This window comes from Chlorocebus sabaeus, chromosome 24, assembly GCF_047675955.1.
Source record: "Chlorocebus sabaeus isolate Y175 chromosome 24, mChlSab1.0.hap1, whole genome shotgun sequence".
NCBI lineage: Eukaryota > Metazoa > Chordata > Mammalia > Primates > Cercopithecidae > Chlorocebus > Chlorocebus sabaeus.
The window spans coordinates 20339227-20360236 of record NC_132927.1 but is presented as its reverse complement, the minus strand read 5'-3'; positions in this window follow the sequence as shown (position 1 = coordinate 20360236).

The following is a 21010-nucleotide window of genomic DNA, read 5'->3' as shown; positions in this document are numbered from 1 at the left end:
GAAAGATACATAGAAAATACTCAAATGGGGCATGAAGAGACATAATAGTGTAAAATACCACTGAGGTAAGAGCTGAGGACAGCAGGATTGTTTAACATAATTGCACTTGGATCTGAACAAGAAAAAACAGGAGAAAATCAAGAAAATGCTATTTAAAGCCACATTTTAATAAAAACTATGTCAAATTGAAGACAATAAAATATTTTTAAAAACAGCTAGAGAAAAAAGGCAGATCACTGTTTAAAGAAATGACAATAAGATGATTATTCAGCTGGACAATAGAACCAGATGACAATGGAATGGATTTTTCATGCTTAAATATAATGTGATGATCTAATTTTATGAACAATATATATAACTTAAATGTAAAAGTATGGTATTTTCAGGTGAAATAAAACAGAGAATTGACCCCAGAAATCCACATAAGAAACATACTAATGGGCATTCTGCAGGCCTAAGTAAAATGATGAGATGATAATAAACAAGAGCATTTGATAAATATACAGATATATTATACATACAAATGACTTAGAAAAATATCAGTATTTGCTTTGGTGTTAAAATATATGGAGAATTCAAATATATAGCAAAAATGGCACATAAGTTGGGAAAGGGTTAAAGTAAGTTAAAAGGTTCTAACGCCCTAGTGTTATTTAGGAAAATATAAAAATAAAAATTTATATTAGATTTTCATGAGTTGTGTGCATAGTATAATCTCTAATATAGCAATTATAATAATAGTAAAGAATATAAATATCATGTCACTAGAAAAGTAATGTTAAAATTAAACTAACATAGACAAACAAACAAACAAAAATCTACCTCAATTCAAAAAGAGAGCAATGTTTTTTTCTAAATAACACAAACAGGAAAAAGAGTAATACTAAATGGTGTATTGAGATACATATGTTTCAATAATTGCATTAACTATAACTCTATGAAGAAATAAAAGATGAAATGGAATTATATGCCACTGAAAGCAGAAGTAGAAAAATCCACCAGTATAGTGTAATCATTTCTACTCATCTTTCTCAGTATCTTCATTTTGACTTAAGATATGAAACGTTTATTCATACAAGAATTCAGAGAAATAAAAATAATTTTTTAGTATAGGAAAGTATTATCAGTTTTGAGATATAAACTTACATTGTGACAAGAGATGAGTTTATATTTCTCGTTTACACCAGATCTTTTCAGAAAGAAAATCAATCAAATATTGAGGTAAAGGGATATGAATAATTTTTAGATTCATTCTTTAAAATCAACCACAGGCCTGAGTGATTTCCTCAACACAATCTCTTGTCTAAATTTTGTTCATAGTATCAAAATTTAACTTGTTAACACCCAGGAGAGCCAGATGATACCAAAACTGAATCCACCTCTTTCCTCTCGGTGTATCAGGAGCTGGAAGATGAGAAAAGCCTTCTTTAAGGTTGAGGTTACTTAAAACTGTGAAATTTACTACGTGCAAGGGAAGACAAAGTAGGTCAATGACTTGATTATGTCTTAACAAGGTAGTTATAAATTCCTGGATAAATGTTCAGTTAAGAAACACAATGAGGGAAGGGTTTAACGGTGACAAGAAATATTCATCACAAATGATATAGTCAATCAGACTCAAAGGAAATATGATTAATTTTTACTCTGAAATATCATGACCCATGAGAAGAAAAATGAAAAGAACTGCCTTAGTCCCTTTGGACTGCTGTGACAGAATACCGTAGACTAAGTGGTTTACAAACAACAGCAATTTTATTTCTCACAGTTCTATGGGCTGGGAAGTCCAACAGTAAGCTGCTGGCAGACTCAGTGTCTGGTGAGGGCCTGCTTGCTGGTTCATAAATGATCATCTTCTTGTTCTGTCCTCACATGGTAGAAGGGATGGCAAAGCCTTCCAGAGTATCTTTTATAAGAGCATTAATCCCATTAATGACAGCTCCACTCTCATGACTTAATTACTTCCCAAAGTTTTCACCTTCTAATAACATCATATTGGAAGTTACAATTTCAACATGTGTTTTGGAGGGACGCAAACATTCAGTCCTCAACAAGACCTACTATAGCAATTTAACAAACTTCGTTCTCACCCCTTCCCTAGTTTTCCCTTTATCCAAACATACAGATTGCGAGAACCTTGAAGCATATTTAATCAGAATGGTCATATATGATATGTACATGTTCGTATAGTCAATGCATATCGATATCTGCAAGGTCAAAGTAAAAATCACTTTGGTGGCTAAATATTAACGTATACATATACATAATTTATTTAATAAATATCATATTAGGCATTTTGATTTTTTCCCTTGTGTAATTAAAAATGGACTAGGCTAATAAATATTTCTTTGATTCTTTAATTAAATCCTTGGTTATCAAAAATATCTTCCTAAAATCAATTGACGTATAATATGTCATTTCCTTTATCTGTCAGGATAAGGTAGTTCATGACACAGTAATAGTATAATCCATTGGTTTGTGTGCCCAAACTGTCTTTTGCTGAGTGAGGCTGCATATTAACAAATGCTTTATGTATTCACCATGATATAGAAATATCATCATTGAAAATTGCGCTCATGTTCTTAAAATCTCTCTCAGAAAGCATCAGTTATCCCTTTTCACTTGCCAGCTGTTGCTCTAAGCAGCTCACATGGTCACCATTGATTTCAAAATTTTATGAACCTAAATAAGAAGCCAGAATATTTGTTAAGAGTCCTAATTATTACAATATTTCTCTTTGAAAAACTTTGCGTTGTTCTCTTTCCTTTTTATTTAGAATCCTATTCTAATGTGGTTCCTAATTACTTTCTGACCTCCCCCTTTTTATTGTCCAAACACTTTCAAAACTCCTTTCCTTATGTTATCTACTCAGACTAAAATTCACTTCTCTCATGTTCACCTTTTGAAATACTTTTCATTCCTTTCTACTTTCAAATGTTATTTCTCTTGATAACCATTCTTAATTGTTCAGTCTCCTTGCAGCCACAATTAAAGACCTCTCTTTATTCGGGTATTTCACACCTTCTTAATTTATGCATCTCTGTAGCACTTCATTCTGCCTTGAATTCTTAGTCATTTATCTGTTACCTTGTACTATTTGAATTAAAGCTTAGTTTGACTCCACAATTTGTAGTACAATGCTTTCTAGAAAGAAGATGAATAGTAAATATTAATTGAGTAAAATAGAATAGAGGCAAAGATTATACTGCATACTGTTTTATATTAGAATAAACCATTTGACAATACTAATATTTTATTAGACCTATAAAAATGGCACTTTATATGGTACAACCTAGTATATATTGATGTCCCTATACCAGAATTGGTGTGCAGTATTTGATACATTTTTATATATTCGTATTTGTATTGAATTTAAAAAATTGAGAAAAGAATTTGCAGTAGAAAATATACAATATTTGAACATCCAAAATGAAGAAATTGATCATAATTACTTTATTCCCAAAACAAAAATTAGAAAAAAGTGGTTAGTTGTCATAGAAATTAAATTACTGTAAAAATCAAGACCTCTAAATTTAATGACAGTAAAATCTATAGAATAAGAAAAACATACTACGTAAATGTATTGTCACTGTCATTCAATCATTAAAATTGGCTATTTGTATTAGAGACATTATCTTATATTTTTAGAGTGTATCTGATGGTATCATAGACAAATTACATTTTTTTAGGTCTACAATATTAGAGATTCTCCTGTATCGGAAGTAACATGAATGTTAAAAATAATAAAGTCACTAATTTTTTCTTTTAATTTTTATTTTTAGTTCTGGGCTACATATGCGGGATGTGTAGGTTTGTTACATAGGTAAAAGTGTGCCATGATGGTTTGCTGCACCTATCAACCAATCACCTAGGTATTAAGCTCAGCAAGCATTAGCTATTTTTCCTAATGCTCTTCCTCCTCCCATCCAACCCGCTGACAGGCCCCAGTGTGTGTTGTTCCCCTCCCTGTGTCTATGTGTTCTCCTTGTTCAGCTCCCTCTTATAAGTGAGAACATGCAGTGTTTGGTTTTCTGTTCCTGCATTAGTTTGCTGAGGATAGTGGCTTCCAGCTTCATCCATGTTGCTGCAAAAGGCATGATCTCATTTCCTTTTATGGCTACATAGTATTCCATGGTGTATATGTACCACATTTGCTTTATCCAGTCTATACTTGATGGGCATTTGGGTTGATTTCATGTCTTTGCTATTGTGGCTAGTGCTGCAGTGAACATACACATGCATGTATCTTTGTAATAGAATGATTTATATTTCCTTGAGCATATACCCAGTAATGGAATTGCTGGGTTAAATGATATTTCTGGTTCTATAAATACCAGAAATTGCCACACCATCTTCCACAATGGTTGAACTAATTTATAGTCCCACCAACATTGTAAAAGCGTTCCTGTTTCTCTGCAACCTCGCCAGCATCTATTGTTTCTTCACTTTTTAATAATCACCATTCTGACTGGTGTGAGATGGTATCTCATTGTGGTTTTCATTTGCATTTCTTTAATGATCAGTGATGTTAAACTTTTTTTCATATATTTGTTGGCTGCATGAATGTCTTCTTTTGAGAAATGTCTGTTCTTTTGCCCACTTTTTAATTTTTTTTTTTTCCTTGTAAATTTGTTTGAGTTCTTTGTAGATTCTGGATATTAGACCTTTATCAGATGGATAGATTGCTAAAATTATCTCCCACTCTGTAGGTTGTCTGTTCACTCTGATTACAGTTTCTTCTGCTGTGCAGAAGCTCTTTAGTTCAATTAGATCCTATTTGTCAATTTTTGCTTTCATTGCAATTACTTTGGCAATTTCATCATCAAATAATAAAGATACTGATCTTTATTAGCTGGTACTATTTTTTCTTACACACTTATTTTCTTTTTTTCTCTTTTTTTTTAAGTAAGCAAGTCATGTTCTATTTATTTTATATGGTCCAATGGTATAAATTATCATACAAAAAACTTAAATATTTTTAGATGTTTTTACCTAACCAGAGAAAAATTATAAAGAATATAAAACTATTAAATATAGCCCTGTAATATTAAAGTCACAAACTGTCATTGCTTTGGAAGATAAAAAATAGAAAAGTATGATGATTTTATGTGCATGATTAAATTATAAAGAATATAAAACTATTAAATATAGCCCTGTAATATTAAAGTCACAAACTGTCATTGCTTTGGAAGATAAAAAATAGAAAAGTATGATGATTTTATGTGCATGATTACTCTGCTCTTACACTTCTGTGACGATTGGAAAATTAAAAACTACAAGGCAGTTTATGCTGTTTAAAAGCCGATGATATATAAGAGCCACTTAAGTCACAGAAGTGCTACCTGTCATTATATCTCCCACACCACTGAGAGAAATTAGGTGTTTGAAAAGCTGTAACGTGCCTTTTACTTGAAATGCGGAGGCTTTAATTTTACCTCTCTGTAGAGTAACTCTAATGTGATGATGCCTGTCTGTTTAATCTGAATATGATATTCTTTCTTTATAAAAGTAAAATATAAGATCCGAAGAAGTCTTTTTTTTTCAATTTTCATTATACAATCCATTAAAATATAGCACTTCCAACCATTTCCATTGCATGCAAAAATGTGCTAGTTTCCTGTATTTTAAATCTTTATCACAGGACATTAAAAGGGACTTATTCTTCCTCAGTGTCTATTGAAACGTCAGTGAGACACAATTAGATACCAAAATGATAGTAAGACCAATCTGCATAAGGAGCTTTTTAAGTTATAGCACCTCCCTTAAGAATATAAAACAATGAAAATTTGAGAAGGGGAGATTTTGTTAAATAATTCTATAAGCCCATTACTCTCCTGATTAAGGGCTTGGGGATAATTATAGTATGTAAATATATTTGTTGCACTATAGTACAAGGACTCATTCCTGAGTCACATCTTAAAAAGTTACAGTGGAATTGTGGATGTGGGTCTGAATTATATAACCTTAACCCATTCCTTCAAGAATTCTAGGGTAGAAAAACAATGCCACAGGACCCAGTGCTTTAGAAAAGAGACCAGAGAACTTTCAGAGGTTATTGGATTGGTGAATGTTTCCAGTGGATCTTTTGCCCATTGTGGGGTTTCTGTGAACCCTTTTGAATGGGAATTTCTGTTACGGTGAGTCAACCTTAGCCAAAAGAGAAGGGATGTATTGCACCAAACATGCAGTGAATGACAAAGGAGAAAGAAGTTACACATTAGAATAAAAAGGCAGGCATTTCCATAAGGAGGCTGCTAGGGAGGGGTTTTAGGCAAGAATCGCTAAAGAATTACAACAATTAGCATAATCCTATCCAGACTCATTAGGAACCCCAACTTTCACCAACCATTAAACCTGGATCATTCTAGGCCACCTAGCCAAAAAGGTACTGTCCTCCTGTTCACCTGTTTTTACTCCCCATACCCTCATAGCCTGGCTGAAAGTAAAACAATTAAAGTGAATTCGGGTAGGGAAAGAGGAGCACAGGAAAGCAAATCTGCCCCGATCCCTTTCCCACTTCAGATGTGCTAAGCAAAAGAGGCCAGGTAAGAAGAGAGAAGAGTTAATTGTAAATCAATTCATAACATCAAGATGTAAACATACATGCAATTGGATATGCTAATTACTGTCTTGAGGCATATTTTTTGTTATTAAAGGGACTTTTTAATATTGTAAATTATATCAGGAAAGTAATTGTCCTATAATAGTGTACACCCAGGGGCAGGGCAGATTATAGCATTAAATATGTTTGAAAGAACTGTAGGAGGCGAAACCAAAGTTGTGTTTTGGTTTAAATTTTCCCGTTATTTTATATATATTTATATTTATACATATTTATTCAATATGCATGATATTAAAGACATTTTTATAAATGTAAAATAGTAAAATAAATTAGGGATTTTATTTCTTGTAACGCAAGAAAACTTCATTTATTGATATTCTTTTCTATCCAATTGTCCCATTAAAATCTCATAGCACATAATTGAAAATTGATCTGAAGAAGCAGCATCAATTGACTGGCAGCCTTGTTAATGAAGATTCCTTTACTCTAAACGTATTTCTGTAAGATACAGGAGCTATCAGCGAATAGTGAAGTCTTGTGATTGTTTAATCTCCATTTGTTTTTCTTTCTTACATCCAAGAAATAATTTTATAATTACATGTGTTAATTTGAATTACATTTTGTTCCAAGCATGCCTCCACATTTGAGTTTTTATGTAACAAACCACAACCGTGTTTATTATGCAAACTAACTGAAAGCCTAATTTAGGGGAATACTTTCATAAGAAACAGCTGAGTCCCAGTCTGACAGGCACTCATAGGCAACCAGCTGATTCAAATAAGGCAAAATGCTGAGGTATGACCAGGTAAGCTGTCCCTATATGTCACTTCTGTTTTCTGCTCATAAATGTTGTCTGACTGTGTTGCAGCCCCAGAGTTCTTGGGACTCCAGTTCTAAGGGCTGCTCCATTTGTGAATCACTTTTTATCTTATTGAAATTCTGCTAAACTTGTCTAAGGTTTTATCCTTTTTATTTATGTTTCCATGACTCTTTGAGTCCTAGTCCATGTCCTGATAGTAGGGTGAATATGGGCCCCATAAAGATACTCAGTCTTAATCTCTAGAACCTGTAAATGTTAAAAGTAAAAGGGGTCTTTGCAGATGTGATAGTTAAGGATCTTGACATGGAGAGATAATCTTGGATTATCTGCATGGATCCTAACCGTAATCACAAGTAACCTTATAAGAAAGAGGCAGAGGAAGATGAACACCCACAGAAGAGGAGAAGGCCTGTGACTACAGAAGAGAAGTTGAATTGAGGTGGGGCAGGGGGCACGAGCCAAGAAATGTTAGCAGCCACCAGAAGCTGAAAGAGGCAAAGAACAGTTTGTTTGTTTGTTTGTTTAATAGCATAGGACGGAAACTTGTCCCTGCTGACTTGATTTCATCTCAGTTGGCTCACATCTATAATTCCAGCACTTTGGAAGTCCAAAGCAGAAGGATCATTTGAATCCAGAGGTTCAAGACCAGCCTGGGCAATATAGTGGGACCCTGTCACTATAAAATAAATAAAGAAAAAAAATTAGCCAAGCATGGTGGCACACACCTGTAGTAGCAGCTACTCAAGAGGGCAAGGCAGGAAGATCCCTTGTTCCTGGGAGTTCAAGGCTGTGGTGAGCCGTGATTATGCCACTGCACTCCAGCCTGGGTGATAGAGTGAGATTCTGTCTCACAAACAAACAAACAAACAAACATAAACTGTTTTCTGGCTTCTAGTTTCCAGAACTGTGGGAAAATAGATTTCTGTTGTTTGAAGCTACAAAGTTTGTGGCAATTTGTTATAGTAGCCACAGGAAACTCATGCCGCTCTCTAACTTTTATGATCTGATCTCTCGCTTCTCTCACTACTTTTTCCTTTTCGTTATTCTAAGATCCATAGCTCAAATCAACCTCAAGGACTATTTATTCCAGTGGCTATAAAATTGTTTCTCAAAGACTTACAGTTTCTCTAGAGCGTTGGTTGAGACTGAATGAAAAGACTTGTTTTGAATAATAATAATAATAATACTTGAAGTCTAGAAAGTCAGTGGGCATCTCAAATTTAATACTATTAGTGATTTATACCACAACCTTTCCTTCTCATCTTTTATGTGAGAGATCCCTGATTTTTAAAAGTGTCCATCCCTCAGACTCAGTATTAGATCTTGAAAATTTGAAGTCACACATTCTCTCTGTAATGGGTGGGCATTGGATAGGTAAGTGACCTAGTTTTAGCCAAAATTATGTGAAGGGAGGAATGCTTGGGGTAGAGGAGTAATGGGGATATTTGAAGAAAAGGTCATTGCAGAAACAAATATACACACACACGTGTGTGTGTGTATCAGTGTCTGGAACTGCCACAACTATCTTGTCAATAGGGCAATTATTATAAGGATGAAAGTTGACACACTATAGATGGCAGTGCAGAGAAATGGAAAGAATCTGGACCAAGTATTATATCATGGAGTCAACAAATTAATGCACCACAGGAGATATAAACTTACTTTTAAACCATTTTGAGTTTTTTTCTGAGTTGAAATTTCTGAATTGATGAGAATAATGTTTATTTTAAAATATATTTGCACATGTAGGGTGGGTGCAGTGTCTCACATCTGTAATCCCAGCACTTGGGGAGTCTAAGGCGGGCAGATCACAAGGTCAGGAGATTGAGGCCATCCTGGCCAACATGGTGAAACCCTGTCTCTATTAAAAATACAAAAATTAGCTGGGCGTGGTGGTGCATGCCTGTAATCCTAGCTACTTGGAAGGCTGAGGCAGGAGAATCTCTTGAACCAGGGAGTCGTAAGTTGCAGTGAGCTGAGATAGCACCAAAAAGAAAATATATATATATATATACACACACACACACACACACACACATATATATGTATATATAAACAGTTTTTTTTACATGTAAAACATGAATTAAAATAATTATAAATAAAACTACGTCAAGGAAATAAGTTCCCTTTAAGAATTTTTACGATATTAATATTTATACCATCATCATAGTAACAGCTGTTAGCCTAATATTTGTTGAGTACACATAAATATGCAAATACAAAGATAATATACAATCTTTTTTAATAAAAAAAGGTAGAGATGACAGAAAATTTTTTCTATATAAAGTATTTACATGATGAGAAAAATCACTGCTCAATGTTTAGTGTCCTGGGGAGGAAAACGACTAGGAAAGAGTACCTCATTAAAAAAGATTTTTGGTGCTTATTTTTATAGCTTCTATTTCTGTAAGTAAATACTGAATACATTAGACATTTGGGAAAATCAATAATGTTTCCAGGTCTCCTACATTTTCAAAACTTACTGTAAAACAGAGTAAAACAGTTTTGAAAAACAAATCTTGCAAAATGTTCTGTACACACACATAACATACATGAAATATATTTTTACTTACAAATTTTGTCACAGGAAGACATATTTATTTTAAATATAAAACTAATCTTTGAGAACACAATACTTTTTAATACGAAGAGTGTCAAGGGTAAAATAAAGATACGGGTGTTAGGAAAACGGAAAACAGGAGCATATGAGAGTTAGGGAGATGCCAGTTTAAAATCAACTGCATCTTAAAACTAGCAAGGCACATTCCTTGCCAGTCAAGACCCACGGTTATAGATGTTTATGGCTGAGGAAACAGCTGCAAGGACACACTCCAGTAACATTAGAAAGTCAAGAAATCCCAATACTCACAACAATACATGCCTTCAAGATAATTATATCTATGCTTTGTTGTACTTATATATGAAAATGCTATGGATAATTTTCTTCAGATCAGCAAAGTACTAAATTTTGTCAGACAGCCCACAAACATGTAGACATAGCTTAGCTTCTACCTAGCTAAGACCCCTATGTGAGAAGAGTTTAGATAACAAGTTCTTCCTCTTGCTTTCTGAGAACACCCTATTCTGTATTTGAGGAGCTTTTGATAAACTATCTCTTCTCGTTGCACTCTGTAACTCACTCTGAATTCCTTCCTACATGAGATCCAAGAACCCTTTATTGAAGTTTGGATTGGGGCCCTTCTTTCCATCAACAAATATACTGTTTTCTCTTTCCTATGGTTGTAGAATTGTTTTTCTTTTCTAGAGAAGAAATGTTTATGCATGAGTCATATCAAATACTTTACAATATTAGGTGCATGTGTATATATGTGGAGATACAAAGTAATAAAGAGTTAAGAGAACTAGGTTGCAAATAGTGCACTAAAATGTTGTTTTCAAGTTAATTAAAAATGAAATATTTAAATTGTCACATGGGAAAAGAAACCTGTGAGTATATTTTTATTTTAAAATATTTTTGCCTATTTATCTTTCCAGCATCTGAATATTCTTGTTAAGATTAAACAAAATATTTTAAAAATTCCAATGTTTCATAAGTTTGTAAATTGCTATGTGATTTTGGTGTTAAAATGTGGATCACGTTTTGCTGTTACACTCTCCATAGTTTGCACTGTTGTCAGACAGCACTTGAGAGTAAATATAAAAATGAACTAATTTTCAGTAGGACTTTCATGGTGTGCCCAGAATTTAGTAAGTGACCATATGATAACTGAAACCTTAAAAGAGATATTTGGTAAAATGTTTCAATTCTGACACAAAATACCACCCTGTGGTTTTATTTCTGAAAGAAGGAATAAAAATGTATTTGTTTTGTTTTTAAGAAGATAAATTTTGGTATTGTAGAAAGAATTGAGTTAGCCAAGTTCAAATTGAAGATCCACCACTTATTATCTAGTGACATAAGATTTCTGAACTTCAGTTTTCCCAGTATACAATATCTAACTAACTGAAAGATATCTTGTGAAGACCAAATGAGGACTCAGGGATCACTAATGTACAGTGAGTTCTCAATTCAAAAACTCCTCCTACTGTACACAGATAGCGTAAAAGTTACTGGAGATCTTGGATAAAACATCTTTATTCATCAGAAACAAAATGGATTCACAACACAACCACCATGGGTGAGGCCACATGTTTGAGGGGTTCAAAAATCACGAAGTGGGGTGTTATGTGGATGTGCTAAAATAACTTAAATTGAAACTGAATTCCAAAGCCAGGTTTAGAGACTGAGAAGCCAGGGATGAGATGTAACCAAAACTCATGATGAAATGAGGCTGAGAAAAGCTGGAAGAAGAGAGGCAAAAAAATAGTTTTGCTACTAGGACCTAAGCCAAACATGCTTTCAGGTCTGCCATATTCCAATATCTTACAGTCACTCAGTACCATCTATCTAAGAACTTGTTTTATTGACAGATGATAGAGGTATTGAGGTAATTACAAAACAAGTAGAGAGAGATAAGCATTGGAAGGGGAGATGGAGATGATAGATAATAGGTGATAGAAGATAGGTGATAGATAGATAGACAGATAGATAGATAGATAAGAAAGTAGGAAGGAAAAGTGAGTAAGAGATTGCAAGCCTACTCAAAATAAGTTTGAAAATAAAAACTCCAAACTGCATGACAAAAATATAACACTAAGAAATTGACTAGCAAAATCCACACTTCATAAGAGGAAATTTCTAACAGTAAATTCAAAATAACTATTTTGAATAGTTTACAGAGACAAATGAGAATATCAAATAAATAAATCAATTAAATCAGAAATTTAAAAATGATATTCAGGTGGGTATAAAGAACTTAAAATATAGTCATTGATATAAATATGAAATAGTATAAAATCATCTAGGTAAAAAGAGTAACTAAGATAATTAAAAAACGTGTAAATGATTCAGAATGCACAACTAAAGTGATTTTAAAATATGAAACAGCATTTAAGATAAAAGATAGATGGAGAATCCACAACAATAATCTAAGGAAAATGCAACAGAAGGAAATGAGAGAATGGAGCAAAGTAAATACTTGAAAATATACTTGATAATTTTTCAGAACTGAGGAAACACAGAAAATTAAAGATCTGAATACAAAGCGGGAGACATAAACAAAGTTTCACACTATCACACCATACTTAATCCCTAGAGCATCAAAAGTAAAAATAAAATCTTGAAAGCTTCCAGAGATAAAAGACAAATTGCCTACAAAGGAAATACATTTTGACTGATATGAAAATTCTTACCATTTCAACAAGATTACAGAACAACAAAGACCTTACTGTTCTAAATTTTATGATTAGGAAAATTATATATTCTTGGTGAGGGATAAAAGAAAAGGCTAAGATCATTTATTACTCACAGTTCATCACTAAGTGAAATTTTGTGGGGGGAGTTTAGACAAATTTAAGAAGTACAAGTGCAATTTTGTACATGGCTCTATTGCATAGTGGTGAAGTGTGGCCTTTTAGTGAATCTGTCACTCAAATAAAGTACATTATTCTCATTAAGTAATTTTTAATTATCTATCCTCCCAACCCCTCACCATTTTGAGTATCCGATGCCTATCATTCTGCACTCTAAGTTAGTATGTGAACAGTATTTAGCTTCCACTTATAAACGAGGACATATAGTATTTGTCTTTCTTGTTTTGAGTTGTTTCATATAAAATGATGATCTCTAGTTCCATGCTGCACAAGACATGATTTCATTTCTTTTTCTGGCTGAGTAGCATTCCATTGTGTATATATACACCATATTTTCCTTATCCTATTATCCATTGATGGACACTCAGGTTGATTCCATACTTTTGCTTTTGAGAATAGTGCTGTGACAAACATAAGTGAAGTTTTACAGAACAGATTTTGGTATTATCAACATTTAAATGATGAGTACACTAGAAGCTCAATCCCCAAATAAAAGAGAATCCAGAGAGAAAGTATGGCATGACAAGAAACAAACAATGGGCAAAAAAATTGATAACTCACTTAGGTAAATCATTATCTAATGATGGTAATAATGATAATTTAGTAATGATAATAATAATAAAGTTTCTGTGCTTGCTAACAGAAGAGAACTATAACTCCAAATATCTATAATATACTTGAAAAACATTTAGTTAAAGGATAATAAGATCTTTGTCATGATTAAGGGTGACAATAAGTATACTAATTAACTTTAGTTCTTATTTGATTCATTTAAGGTACATTTACAGTTTAAAATTTATAAGCAACTCAAACGTGGAGCAATTAAAACATTAAAATATATAAAGATATTTATAATAATAACTATTTAAATAACCCGAACTCACATTTATTATATAAGTAAAAGAATAAAAAACACATAATTAAGTAAATGCAAAAGAAAGGGAAGCTTTTTCATGAATGTCAACTAATAAATGTTGAAGGAATGGTGAAGTCCAAAAATTATCATTGGTTGCTAAAAGTTATATTTAAGAGTTTGATGAGGAAGCAGATATTTACCTAGTCTCGAAGTATCTCCTTGCAAATTGCTTGTTCATTACAAAAAGAAAAATAGTAACTTTAAAATGGAGAAATCTGGTGGACAGTACTGTAACTCAGTGATCAAAGTTAACATCAGCAGTACTGGAGCAACCTAACATCCTTAGGCTATTGATATGATGCACCAAGAAAGATCTATCATCATTTTTGTGATAGTCCAGCTGAATATTTATAAACTGAATCAATCATAAGGAATCATCTCACAAGCTGAAATTGAAGGAAAATCTCCAAAATAACTAGCCTATATACTCTTCTAAAATGCTAAAGTGCATCAACATCTGGGAGAATTTGAAATGAAATAAATAAATAAATAAAGTTAAAGTGCAGATAGACAAAGAAAGTTTTAGAGTTTTAGTAATTTTTCCAGAATAAACTAACTACTCTAATACTCCAGTGTCATCAATTTCCTCTGAAATGCATCCGAAAAATGTATATATGTATAATGTGTATATATTATACATAATATATATTATAAATGCATTATAAATTATATAGGTTCAGTAGTATATATAATCTGAGAGAAGTAGAAAGAGATAGAAATTAAGGCAAATTTCTTACAGATGAATGATTTAATCTACAGCTTTCATATGAGTAGAAGAATAAAAAATATTGAAGTGCAAATGAAAATAACAAGCAAAGTAAAAGAGGAGTAAGAAATATAAATAAGATAATATTAACAAAAAACAGAACAGAGAATTTCATTACAACGTTGCTATTCTAATCCTAGATACTAAGCAACTGACTTAGCTTTAATCACCGATTCAAGTTCCAGGAAATTATATATGTACTGTGTCTGTCAGTGCCTATTAAAAGAAAATAATGCCTTTATTTTTCTGTTTAGTGGGAAAATACTTTGAAACATGTTATTGTTTATGTATAGAAAAATCAGTGTACAGTGTCTTAATGTGATGTTTCCCTAAGTCATTGAAGAATTCTTTCAAAACAAGAATTCCAAAAAGCACGTCATTTCCAAAAATTTCTGATACCTGCAAGAGGTGATAGTGCCTCATTTTCGTTATACCTTAATCATTTTTGAGGCTTTAAACTATGGAATGTATGTGCTTCATTATCAGAAACAGTTGAATTATAAAAGCGGACCCAAAGTAGATCTAATCATAGATCTTACCAAACTTCACACATAATCCATAAGTCTATAAGTAAGACATGTAGATAAAAATAGTATTCCTTTCTGGTAGAGTCCTGAACCTGTAAGACGCAGCTTCCCCATTACGCCTTTCTCTGTTTTGGAATGTGGTTTGGTTTCAGATTACCAGATAACTGCTTAACAATGCATGCTGTACATTGACAAAGTCACATTGTGTTTTATTAGTTTTACTTTCTTTGTGTCACACATAGATGTGGAATGTGTGACTAATTTCTATCCATCATCAACCAGCCATACCCCAAATTTAGGAATACTAGGTTTATGCACATTAAGCAAGTTGGACAGCTCAGGAATACCTTGTTAAACAGAATATTTAAGGTAAAGATTTCCTAATAGCTTTCCACTAATAAACACCATTAGACTGTATATAACAAGGTTGAATGGAGATCACTCATTCCCTTGGGCATTGCCAATGTCAGTCATTTCTTTGGGTATCTCCAATAGGGAAGATGGAAGTCATAGGTCACCTATTATGCTTTCCTTCCCAGATAGCCAAATAAGTAGTATATTACCAGTAAAAGTTTAGAAAAGTTATACTATTTAAACCAGAGAAATGACATCATTTGGACAACGTATTTTGAATGATATAAGTTGTGGAATTATATTACTTTTTATATTTCAGTTTAGATAAATACAAAACTCAAGATTTTATAAAGGAATTTCCTTATATGTTTTTCTCTAAGTCTAAGGCAGGGTCACACTAAAATTATGTAATCAGGGAATTTTGTTATTAAATCAAATGATTGTACTTACAATCATTATAAGTACAGCATTATGTTTATACAGTAAGATGAAAGTTGAATAAGGACATAATATTGATTATAATATCTTAAAACCTATTTCCTCAAGATAGATATATTAAAAAGGAATTTCCATTTTTTTTAGTCTGTCATTTGTTAACCTATATTTTTCTATTTAAGAAAATTATCACTAACATTTAATTTCCTGATAAGTTTAAATTTGCATTTTTTTAATTGAAAAGAGTATGTAATTGACAGTTTAATCACCAGTGGTAATTTTATTTTTTCATTAACTTAACATAATTCTATCACTTTTCCTGTATTTTCCACCTAAAAATGAAGTACAAAGATGGAACATTATGTGATTCATTTATTTGGTGCACTCTATTATAATAATTCTGATTTTCTAGTCATTACCACTATGTGACAATGCAAAAATTCATTGTAGAAAATTGTTGTTAGCTGTTTATCAGTTGGGATTCATCCAGGAAAACAAAGCGATAATGTAATGAAAAGGACATTTATTATAGGGGTTAGAATTTATATAACTGCAGAAGCAGATGAGGTAGAGAAAGTGTACGTAGGAATCAACCTAAGTGTTCATTCATTGTGGATTAGATAAAGAAAATATTTTTTATTTATATATATATATATGCATGTATGTGTGTGTGTGTATATATATATGTATATATATATGCACACCATGGAACACTACCCAGCAATGGAAAATAATAAAATCATGTTATTTGCTGCATCATGTGTACAGCTACAGGCCATTATCCTAAGTGAACTGACTCTAAAGCAGAAAATCTGATATAGCATTTTCTCACTTATAAGTGGGACCTAAACAATGGGTACATATGTACATAAAAATGGAAAGAACAGACTCTGAGGACTCCAAAAGTGGGTAGAGTAGGAGGGCTGTAAGGGTAAAAAAAAAAATACCTATTGGGTACAATATTCAACATTTAGAAGGTGAGTACACTAGAAAACCAATCCTCAACATTAAGCATGTAATCCCCATGTAATAAATAAGTACATGCACCCCCTCAATCTAAAAAGACAAAACAACAAATAAGCAAGTAATTTATAAATGGCCTTATGCTTCCATGTTTTTATGTTTACCTCTTTCATACCCGGCCATGAGTGGCCTTTCCAATTAAATTTTTCACAGGTCAGTTTAAGTAACAGGATACAATGACTGAGTTTAAATAGGCCAAGTGCGTTAAAACAAACAAACAAAAAATTTTCCAAATAATAAAATAAGCCATTAGCTCATTAAGTAAGATTTTATCAAGTCTTCCTTTCACTTTGTTTGTGGAAATTCAGATTTGCTTATGATCAACCACGTTTTTCAGTCATAATGTTTCAAATAAATTTCAGAGTGGTTTGTGTTGTAAAATGAGAAGAAATTGGATTTGGGACCTTCATGCTGACCCACTCTTCAACTGCTAATGAAATCATTTTCCTTCACATTTTGATTCTCTTGCAACTTTATCATTTACTTTGTGAAGGTGAGATTACTTACTCATGTTCTTCGTGAATTCCTGTAGGTTACTTGGCCTGCCACCTTTAGGTTATTCAGTTAGTAAATGGGAATTATATGAGATCATGGGTTCTCAGAGTGTAACAGAAGTTAGTAAGTAGGAAGATGTCTCTAAACTAATTAGAACTTTTTTGAGGAATTTTTTTCCTCTACCTTGCCCCTTAAAATAGTATTTACTTTGTAGAGAAATATGGCTTTTTGCTGATCTTTATAGAAAAATTGCCTTCAAAATAGTATTATAGGTATTTATCTCTAGTTTAAATATAATGGATAACAAAAAAAGACAATGAAAACAACAAAAATCTTAACAATTTAAAAAACAACAAATAAAGGAAAAGGCCTAAAATTGGCTCAGTCATAAAGCAGCATATCCTTCTTTAAGTATCTATGAGAAGGCAATAGCCAGACCAAAAGTAAGTGACACCATTAAAGGGCAAAAGGAGATGTTAATGCAGAAAATCTTGAATTTGCCAAGGGTGCAAAAGATTCTTTAACCTCAGTAATCACTAGGGAAACTAAAAAGACAATTCAGTACTTGTAGAATGTATGATGTATTTCTCTGAAGACAGGCTTATAAAAATATATATACACTTTAGTATAAACAGATTTTTAAAAGCAAGGTTCTAAAAAACATTAGAATGAATGTAGGAAACAATGAAGGAAAGAAGGAGATCAGAAAGGAAGGAAGGACAGAGGGAAGGAGAAGAGAAGGAGGGAGAGAGGAAAGAAAGGAAAAAGGAAGGAAAAAGAAAAGTCCTTCAGTTATACGTAGCAAAGTTTAAAGGTAACTATATATATATAACTCTATATGTTAAACTATATGTAACTATAAATAAAATAAATTTAATGTCTTAATTATAGTTTATCATGAACATGAATACACACATGCATATATGTAACTATATATGCATATATGCTCTATATAAAACTATATATATGCATATATAGCATATATGCTATATATAAATCTATATATGCATGTATGTATTCATGTTCATGATAAAGTATAATTAAGACATTAAAATCATTGTATTTATAAATAGTGAGAGCATGGGGAAAGTAATTCAATTACACACATACACATGTGTGTGAATAACTGAAGGACTTTTCCTATGTTTTGTGCAATTTACAAATATGGTATGATATCAATGCCTTTATTGTGCTTCACCATAAACATGAATAATCATTTAGCTACTTAAAAGTGAAGTTGTTTTAAATGTTTAAATATTATAAACAATGTCCTGATGGACATGCTTGTGTAAACAACTTTGAGCACCTCTTTAGTTCATGGCATATAATTATTGATAATTATTCAACCCTTTAGAACTAATACAGTATAACAAGTAATTTTATTTGTTCAATAAATATTTATCAAATACATAAATATATTCCATGTAATGTTCTAGAAGCAGATGTATAGCAATGAGAAGAGAAAAAAAAATCTCCCCCGGCTCCATGGCTCTAATATTTCAGAGAGAGTCATAGGTGAAAAGGAGTAGTAAAAATATATAGTACATTAGATGTTCAGTTTTCTATAAAGGAAAATAAAGCAGTAAAGGATAGGCAGTATTGGTGGAAGGCAATTTTACCACTGAGAAAGTCATATTTGAATTTAAAAAATTAAAAGCATAAAGAATACAAGTGTTTCATGCAATTACCTGCAATAAGAGAATTTCAGCAGCAGAGACCAGCAAGTGTGAAGGTTCCAAGCCAGCAATAGAATATAGCAAAGAAACCAGTATAACGAGAATAGGAGATTATGAGAGACTGTGAAACTTAAGCCAGGAGTGAGAATTGCAGATAATGTAGGGCCTTGTAAGCTATTTTAAAACTTTGTATTTGATTGTGAATGACGATGGAAACTTGAAGGCTTTTGAGCAGAGTGGTAAAATCTGACTTACTTTTTAACAGAATATCTCTGACAGTGGAATTGAAAATAGAAAAAAGAAAAAAAAAAAACTTGTAGCAGGCTTTAAGAGGCATGTGTAATATCCCAGGTAAGAGGCAACGGTGACTTGAAGTGGTGGTAGCGCAAGTAATAAGCAAAGGTAAGATCCTCATTCTATTTTGAATGTTAATCCAATAAAATATTGTTCAAAGATTGGAAGTCAGATACAAGAAAATGAGAGAATTCTAGATGTCACCAAGGTTTGGCATGAACGATCAGAAGCATGAGGCATCCACGAATTAACAAGGGGAGATTTTGGACAGCTAAGTTTGGAACCAAGATTCGTTGCTCAGTTTTGAAAATGATAAATTTGACATGTATAAGAAACATTGAGTGGTTATTTAAATATGCATCTAGCTTTCATGAGCAAGGTTAAGGCAGAAGATAGAAATTTGGGATTCACAACTGGATATATGGTATTTAATACCACAAGATTCGATGTGACAATCAAGAGAGTAAATGGCATAAGAAAGTGAAGAGGTCTAACCAAGCTTGGTGGACTGTATGTAGAAACACTGAAGATTTAAGGAGATAATGAAGAAGTGGAAATCAGTAAGGCAGAAGGATATTGAAGAAACTGTAGTATCCTGAAAGCCTCATGAAGTTCCCCAAGAATAAAGTCTTCAAATTCTGCCTATAGATCAAGATGAGATTTAAGGTATAGTCGGCTCCTAATGATTCAACTTCCATTTGATTAAATTTTTCATCAACTATTTATTAAAATTATTTCTAAGGGAATAATACATTTTTCAGTTAAAATGATTTTAATAGGTGTTTAAAATTTATAAATAATGATTTAACAGTGCAAAAAATAAAAAGTGTTATTCTTAAACTTATAGATAAAAATAGTATCTTCGTCACTATAATCATTGTGCTGTAAAATATATTTCAGCTTAGCTCTTAGCAGTAATGTCCAATAAAACATAAACCTTTTATGTTTCAAAAACAAAAATTAACTCAATATTTAAAAAATATTTTATGTGTACAATTGTGTTAAGTGGATACACACATTAGATGTAACTCATTCTGTCAACCATATTTTAATTAGCCCAACATTTTATTACTTTAATGTAATTTCTAGGCCTGTAAAAATAAAACCTACACTCTTGGAGATTATTGTTATAATCAATTCTAGCTTCTAATTTTAAATAAAGTTTTCTTTGCTCTAACTATAAAAGGACTGTAGTTATTCAATAGTTACTTCAAATTCTGACTCTAAACCACATCCCCAACTAAAACATCTCTCTGTATCTCTTGCCTCATCCATCTACATTTTACTCTGAACTTACTCTCTATCCTCTGAGCATATACCTTTTCAGAATTTTTTTTTTTTTTTTTTTTTTTTTGGCTCTGATTGGGAACATGGTCCCAGCTTACTTTAAAAAGCAAGCATTATATTCATTGCATCCTCCTGTTTCTCAAAAATTTGAGAGCCATATTTTACTCTTCTTCCTCACTCAGACTCCTATTTTGTATCAATTTCTTTTCATTGTGTCAGCACTAGGAATTATCTCCCTGACTTACAGATTCCAGGCTCTTTCGCTTTTTTCTGCCAAGATTTTTGAGGTAGCTTTAGGCTTCATTGTGTTATGGGGATTTTTTTTTTTTTTGTCCTTTTTTGTTGATTGAGAACTTGTCTCTAATTCTCTGCTTTGCAGAACTGTACTTATCAGTGGAGCCAGTCCCTGAAGGAGAGATGGGGAG